Genomic DNA, 7,230 nt, shown 5'->3' with positions numbered 1-7,230 from the left:
GTTGTGTCAACTCGTACCATGAGGAGAAGCTTGATTTTACTACTACACGCCTTCTCCCTCGCCCATGCGTGCGATTGCTCGCAAACGAGGACATGTTTTTGCTTAGTAGTACTTCTACAACAAGCTATCTCTCCTGCTCGCAGTGGACGGACATGCAGCAGTGGATTCGACGCTGTAGAAGCAGTAGTAGTAACATCATTGTTCGTCTTCTCGAAGAGGCGAAGAGCCAAGCGCAATTCGGATGTGGCAGTTGCGAACATTGGAGCACGCATATAGCCAGGCTCATGCATGAGACAAAATTGCTATGTGAGCCCACTATTGTACTAGTACGTACAACTACTTGCTAGTATAGCCCTATAACCAGAAAGGAGTATTTGCCCTTCTAGAGATTTCAACAAGTGACTAGACTACACCGAGACGGAGTACATATGGAGCAAAATGAGTGAATCTACACCGTAAATAAATATGTAGTAGTTCTATCGTTTTCCTCTCTGAGGTGCACAATATTGAGTATACTGACTAGTCTCTTTTTGACACCCATTTACATTTTTTGACATAGTACAGACGCAAGCGCTCATATAGACGCACATAGACTCACCCCTATGAACGCACACACGCACAGCACTATCATCTTGAAATTTACGAAGTCACCATAGGCACCTCGTCATCGACGGGTCCATAGGTTCTTGAATGCCAAGGAGGGAGAGGGTAGCGGTTCCCGAGACGTTGAACGGTCAATGATGCATCCTCGATTACATGCAGAGGGAATTAATTGGAGAAGCAGAATAGAGCCAGCACGATGTGAATGCAACAGAGTTTGGACTCTCATATAATAAAGGCGCCCCACCACTCCAATCCATCTACTCCCAAGTCTCTGCGCAACACTGCTCACTCCAATCCAAGACCAAGTGACCAGAAGACACAAGCACCTATGGAGGCGGTGGACGCGAGCGGCAGCCAGCTATGCCAAATCATCCAAGGCGCCGACCTGCGGCCCCGCACCACGTAGCATTTCCAGACGATGCTGGCGACCGCTGGCATCGTAGCCCTCGCTGACGCCGGCTTCACCTCTCGCATGGACGACATGATTGTCAAATCCATCCGCAAGTTCACCGCCGTCAAGAAGCACGCGGACGACCTTGTCGTACTGCTCCGCCCGCGCGCCCAGGCTCCTCATTGCCTGCCACCCTCATCGGCCTCCATGGTGACGAACTCTTTCAAGCCCTGGTGGCCCTACAGGTGCCGGAGGTCGCGACAAAGAATGTGCACATCGAGGGCGCACTCGCCATGCAGTGCCTCGCCATGCAAGAAACCGTTGACCTGCACATCCACGTCTACAAGGAAATCGTCTACATAGGCCCCTACAAGGCAAGCGAGGACAGAAAGACGTTGGCCTTCTTCCGGCGGCTGGAATCTTTGGACGCCATTGTTCAGAAGCACGTTGACCTGGCCACGAAAGCCGCTGCTACTTAGGCGTCGTTCGGTGGGCCGGCGCCCTGAGTCGAGGAGGTGGCCGTCGTTGATGGATGCATCTCTTCTTCTTGCCTCCTGTAACCAGCACTGCATCACCTCGTGGCCTTAATGCTTTATTAGTATAGTACTCCCTCCGTTCCCAAATATAAGTCTTTCTAAAGATTCCAGCAAGTGACAGTACTACATACGGAGCAAAATGAGTGAATCTACACTCTAAACTATGTCTACATACATCTGTATGATGTATTCCATTTTAAATAGTATCTAAAAAGGCATATATTTAGGAACAGAGGGAGTATATGGCATTTTTATTCCAGGCGTAACATTTTCACTGTGAGGTGGGCCCGCCCACCGGGCGTCGGCCGAGTTTAGAATTAGAAGAGAGAAACGAGGGAGGAGAGCTAGCTGTAGCACAGACGCTGTTGTCATATGGGACTCGTGTTTATAGAATAGGAGTACTGAGCACTCGTGCCTCTTTTTTTTGAGGGAAAAATTAGTCGTATGTCTAGTACCACTAGTTGGGTGCGTGCGACCTATAGCTGTCATCACTTTAGGTCTCCTTTTCGAAACGCAACTACGCTTCATAGTACATATTTTTTCACGCATTTATCCTCCTATATGTACTCCTAGGCTATTTCCGCGTGCTCACATTCTCTGACATATGGTACACAGAGCATCTGGGTCGTAGTGCATGAACGACTCGGAGCATATGCCGGGGTACTTTACATTTCAGACCTCACGAATTACATGCAAACCCCCCACAGAAGAATAAATAAATGAATGAGTTACTACATGAAACCGGATTATTTTTGTAGAAACCAGAGCACGTTCATTAAATTTTGTACATAACACGTTTATAAAAAATGACCGGACCTAAACCAGTCTAAGGGCCTCTTTGATTTTTCCCGCAAAAAAGGGCCTCTTTGATTCGCAGGATACTGAAAACATAGGAATGGGGAAAGTATAATGGCAATGAACCGAGACGAGGAGAACTCTAACTCAGAGGTTAGAGTGAGATTCTAACCCTAAACTAACTCTAAACCAAAGAGGTGTATGGATGGCAGGGTTAGATTGACAATAAATGATGTTTCTCAATCATTTGACTACTTTGGACCCTATTTCCTGCCAGATTTGGTGTGACCGGCTCTTCTGTGGCCTCCTCCCGCTCACAATTGACATAAACGAACCATCTTTACAAATCAAGCATGCAAAACATGATAATTTTTACTTTGTCCATACAAATGAGATAACCCACTTAAACATACAAGTCGTGAATCAAGCTTCACAAAAAAACACTCCATGAAACAAAAGCATGAGCTAACTCATCACGGAAGTCATTCACGATAGGGAGGTATCCTGGAGCCCCTCACGCACCAAGGGAGGAGCTCGCCATCGTCGCTCTGGAGGAAGGCTTAGTAGAGCCCAAGCCCTGGGAACCCCTCCGACGCTGGCCCTTGCGAGTTGAGGTCGACACCGGCATGGGTAGCAGGACCGCTTGCCGCCGACTGGGAACTTAATCTTTGGGCCTCTAGAAATAATGCAAGCCTGTAACTAAAATACCTACAAAGGTGAACTGAATCTTTGGGCCTCTAGAAATAATGCAAGCCTGAAACTGAAATACCTAGAAAGGTGAACTGAATCTTTGGGCCTCTAGAAATAACGCAAGCCTAAAACTGAAATACCTAGAAAGGTGAACTGAATCTTTGGGCCTCTAGAAAGATTTATTACCTCCTCAAGCAGCATCAAACAATTCCATGCATGCACCACAAATCTATACCAAGTTTGATCAGGATCTACTTTTCCAAATCATAATTAGCGCCAGAGTGAGAAAGATCAATGATATGGCCGTGAGACAGAGAAGGAATGAACAAACTCACCCCTCTTGCGACCTCCCTGGTAGATGCACCGCCGCCGCGCATGACACAGGGAGAAAAATGACTGGTGAAGGGGGAGCGGGGCGACCTTCGAAGGCCGGAGGGAGAGGGCGGCCGGAGTAGGGCGGCGGAGGCCGGAAGGAGAGGGCGGCCGGAGGAGAGAGAGGGCGAGCGGCGGTTGGGCAGGCGGCCCTATGGGGAACAGAGAGGAGTCATGCGAGAGGGGGGAGCGATCTGGTGCGGGCAGGGGAGATTTTTTTAGTTCTCTTTTAGTGGGCCCGAGGATAACTAACCCAATTAGAACCTCTCCACCGGGCTAGTTTTTTAGCTGGGTTAGAGCAAACTAGGTCAAACTAACCCGTCTTGTTTCGATAATTTGAGGCTATTTCAACCCAAACTAGCTCTAACTCGGGGATCCAAACAAAGAGGAGCGTTACTATACATGCTACAGTGTGGACCGTAGCACATTGTTTTTTATGGCCATATCACCACATTGTTTTCTACTGCTGGTTCACTGGGCTACCGTGGTTCGCACTGCTGGTTCACTGGGCAGCCGTGGTTCGCACTCCTCCAGCCTGAGTAGTAGTAGTACTAGTATATACCGCATCATTCTTTTCTCCTTCTTACTACTCCAACATGTGGGAGAGCCAGCATCCGGGTTGACGTGTCATGCACCAGATTAAAGCGCGGAACGGAAGGGGGGCATCACCCCGGTCGGAGCGCCAGTAATTCATGACTATAGTGAGTGGTCATATCACAAGTCTTTCCAGTAGTAACGCGCCGTCAAATCGCACAGCCCGACCTTTCCAGCAGTATGTTTGAGAATCCGCCACTCGCTCACCCTCCTCGCCTCTCTGTCAAACCGCCTACCCAAAAACTGTCGCACGTACTGCCCGAGAAAATCCCCTCCCTCAAATTTTAACTACGCGAAAATAATTCAAGCTTGTTCGTTCTATTTAAATACATTACTTACTGTATGTTTATTTACCCGTGGGGTTGTTCAATTAATGGAGGGGCGGGGAGCATAAGTGAACAATACTAGTACTACTAGTAGTAAGTAGGAGTCGTACAGTAGTCACCTTAAATAGAGAGTTTCTTTTCTTTAGTGCCACATACACAAATTGAAACGCTTGTTGTGGAGAGAAAAAAGATAATCACTCCACTATATATGTACGCAGGGGCCTGAGCGCTTGCTTTACTAGGGTTGCTCTCTTCATTCTCTCATCCTCTCCAGATATAAACAAGATAGCGGTAGCTACATTTTCTCTCTGCTCACCGCTGGTCATAGATCCGGATCCCTTCGGCCGGTGTGTGTGTAGAGGACTAAAAGGTGCATCGTTCACGCGGTCATCACCGCCGAGGGAGGAAACCCACAGCTGTCGAAGGGGCCTGATCCTCTGCCTGTGCCGTTCTCTTCGACACAGCGCTGGCTCGGGAGGTCCTCCGACCCTTCCTCCTCCCTGCCGTATTGTCCGCCGATCCGACCTGCCGCCGCCGACATCCCGGCGACCCTCGGGTATAATTTCTTCAAAAGCGGCCTTGCTCTACTGCCCCAGCTCCCCACGTGTCTGCATGTGCATCTTTTTCTACTCCCATCAGCTCTTCCAAAGCCACCTAAATTTTTAGTATTATTAGAGGTAAAGCTACTTCATGCATTCAAATCTAGGGCTTTGTTCAAGCAACGAAGAAAGGGGGGAAAGTTGTAGCATGAATCTAGGACTTGATTCAAAGAGGAAATAATATGGTGAAAGTAGTAGAGACCAGATACCCAACCGGTCTCTTGGTGGAAAAGGGAAATAATGGGAAAATGTAGTACAAACTGGATAAGGAACAGATCTATTATTGGTTGAAAAAAGGATAGAAAGTGGCGGCTGGTGGACAAGTCAACAGAGTATGTCCATGATTAGATTTGCTGCCATCACATAGTAAAAGGTCTCCAGGCTTAGATTTGCTGCCCTCACATAGTAAAAGGTCTCAGGATTAGATTTGCTGCCCTCGCATAGTAAAAGGTCTCCAGGATTAGATTTGCTGCCCTCACATATTAAAAGGTCTCCAGGATTAGATTTGCTGCCCTCACATAGTAAAAGGTCTCCAGGATTAGATATGCTGCCCTCACATAGTACAAGGTCTCCAGGATTAGGTTTGCTGCCTTCACATAGCATGAACAAACTCGGCATCACCACTTTATGCCTCCTTGTAGGTACATTGTGCTAATGCGTCCACTGTCACATGTCCTTATACCAACCTTTTGCTGTTGTAATGTAAGGGCGCATGTAAAATGAAGCGATCACACTGTTACCTTAGGGACATGTCTAACCAGTGTTATTGTTAATCTAATGCCTCCAGTGATAAGATGCAATTAAACTGTGTTACAAATGGCACTCCTGCTGTTTTCCCCAGTATGATAAGTAAGCTGCTCCTTTATGCTGCTGAGTGTCCAGGTGTCCCCACTGTCCCATGCCCTTAAACCAACTCTTTAGCTGCTGTTGATTTACTGTGTCTGGTAAACAAGCAATGCCACCATTAAAGTAATCCCATATTTGAAGAATCTCATTGTTGATCGTAATGCTTCTCGTAACATGAAGCATTGCTGATGTTTTATAATTTCTACTGTCCTTGCGTGATTGCCATGAACATAATTAAGATGCTTCTTTTCATTTTGTATATGTTTCGTATATTCTTATTGACCAACAATTGTTTACTTTCTATCTTTTTGTGCAGATAGGGATATCCGTTTCACCTTGTTGCTATTGTGACCTTTTGGTGAACTGCACAAAACACTTTTTTGGAATGAGTGTCTTGTGTAGTTCAACTAAAATGTCACGTGGGCAACATCTCTCAATTTTGTGGAACTACACAAAATGGTGATTGGAGTTTACAAAATCTCTGTCAAGTTCTGCTGGTAATCTCGTGCAACATTTTATTAGCCTTTGCAAGATGGAGCCGTCACTGTCACCACAATGGCACTTTATTTTAATGGAACTGCACAAAAGGATAAGAAAATTATAGTTGCACCTTACATGAGCCGGACAGCCAACCTTAATGTTCCTCAATTTTAGTGCAACTACTATAGAAGAACATGCCAGCTCACGAGAGCAAGTGCTTCTTGCTAGCTGAATGATGCAATCTTTGCTTCATTTCAGGTGAACTGCAGAAAAAGGCGCATGAATTGAATCATGGAACTCCAGGCAGACCTCATCCTAGTGGAGCTGCAGGTTGAGTTCAAGGAGGCCACTGTTAAAGTGAAATCATGCTCTTCTTGTTTGTGATGTGCAAACAGGAATACTCAACTACAGATGTTGTAACGGTCAAGAGCATTCGCCAAGTTCTTCGATTGTATGACATGGCTAGCCAAGATGGATTTAATCCCGATATTCACTTTATCAAAAGGCTCTAATGGGTTGGTTCTGAATCTTGCAAGCTAGGAATCAATGAGATGTGTAGGCATCTTTGTTGTACTTATTATTTGAATCTTATTTGTTGGTTCTGAATCTTGCAAGTTGGGAATCAATGAGATGTGTAGGCATCTTTGTTGTACTTATTATTTGGACTTATTTGTTGGTTCTAAATCTTGCAAGCTGGGAATCAATGACATGTGTAGGCATCTTTGTTGTACATATTATTTGGATCTTATTTGTTGGTTCTGAGTCTTGCAAGCTGGGAAACATGGCATGATGATGCAGAGGACAACAACCATAACAAATAGTTCAAACTTGGTAGTATTATCTTTGTGAAAGTGCGACAAATGTGCTGATCGTGTGCGTCCTGAGAATAATAATTCTAATTGTTGTGCATGTTGATCCTGTGGCACTAATAGAACGAGCCAATGCATTGCTTGTTTTAAGTATAAATTTCTATTAAAGCTAATTAAATTTATGTAAAG

This window comes from Triticum dicoccoides, chromosome 6B (genome assembly GCF_002162155.2).
Source record: "Triticum dicoccoides isolate Atlit2015 ecotype Zavitan chromosome 6B, WEW_v2.0, whole genome shotgun sequence".
NCBI lineage: Eukaryota > Viridiplantae > Streptophyta > Magnoliopsida > Poales > Poaceae > Triticum > Triticum dicoccoides.
This window is presented reverse-complemented; position numbering follows the sequence as displayed.